The sequence below is a fragment of the Tupaia chinensis genome, unplaced genomic scaffold (genome assembly GCF_000334495.1).
Source record: "Tupaia chinensis unplaced genomic scaffold, TupChi_1.0 Scaffold000183_1, whole genome shotgun sequence".
Taxonomy (NCBI): domain Eukaryota; kingdom Metazoa; phylum Chordata; class Mammalia; order Scandentia; family Tupaiidae; genus Tupaia; species Tupaia belangeri.
Genome location: NW_006159658.1, coordinates 799,414 through 800,681, shown reverse-complemented (window position 1 = coordinate 800,681; position 1,268 = coordinate 799,414).

The window sequence follows — 1,268 nt, the reverse complement described above, 5'->3', positions numbered from 1 at the left end:
TTTTTCATTCGACCAGAGAAAAGGAAAGTGAGAAAGCAAGCCGCCAGGTCCAGGTCAAACCACTTTTGCTCAATAATGTGGGAGTCCAGCATTTAACCACCACGCCACCTGCTGGCCCTTCAAAATAATTACTGATAGGTAAGGACTCACTACTATCATTTGTTATTTTCCAGTAGTTTCATAGGTCCTTTGCTCCTTTCTTCCACTCTTGCTGTCTTCCTTTGTGATCTGATTTTCTGTAGTGCTTCACTCCTTTCTTTTTGTATATCTATACATTTTTATTTTGTAGTTACCAAGAGAATTAGACAAATTATCTTAGGGGTTTTTTTAAGAGTTATTTTATTACACTTTATTTTTATTTATTTATGTATTTGTTTATGTAATATGACCAGAGAGGAACAGGGTGAGAGCGAGAGAAAAAGCGAGTAAGCAAACCGCCAGGTCTGGGATTCAAACTGCAGTCAGCCATATGGGAGTCCGGTGACTTTAACCACCATGCCACCTGTTGGTCCAAGTTATCTGACAATTTTAACAGTTTACTTTGTGCTAATTTCAATCACATACTATAATTCTCCACTTTTACTTCCTCTCTCACATGCATTTTTTTATATTTATGTATTTATCAAGTTATTACACCTATAGTTTTATTTATTTGTTCTTTTTTTTTTTTTTGAGAGAGGTTTTTGCTACAGGGCATGTGCACTCACCAGAAAGTCAGAAAGAAACAGACAGAAAGCAAGAAACCACCCCTCAAGGGGGATGGATGGCCACACCATAATCCCTTCTCCTCCATTCTCCTCAGAATCCTAAGCACGCATGCACACATGTCCAGTGTGAGTTTAAGCCACCAAGTCTGGAACTCGAACTGCAGTCAACTACATGGGAGTCCAGCAACATAGCCATTATGCCAACTGATGGTCCATTTTTTTCTTTAGTTTTATTTATTTTTAGGTTTGTGCCATAGGGTGCATGCACTAGCTGGACAGAGACAGAGTGAAACAGTGAGAGGGAAAGTGAGAAATCACCCCACAGTGGGGATGGCCACACTGCAGTCCTTTCTCCTCCATTCAACTCTGGAGATTCTGGGCATATGCACGCATGTACCTGGCATGACTTTCAAGGTGTTGGAGCTGGGGCTTGAACCGTGGTCAAACACATGGAAGTCCAGCACCTCAGCCACCATGCCTCCTGCTGGCCCTAGTTTAAAATTTTTAGTATTGGGCGGGAGGCAGGCCCTGCGCCCCCGGGGCCCCGCGCCATGGCTGCGA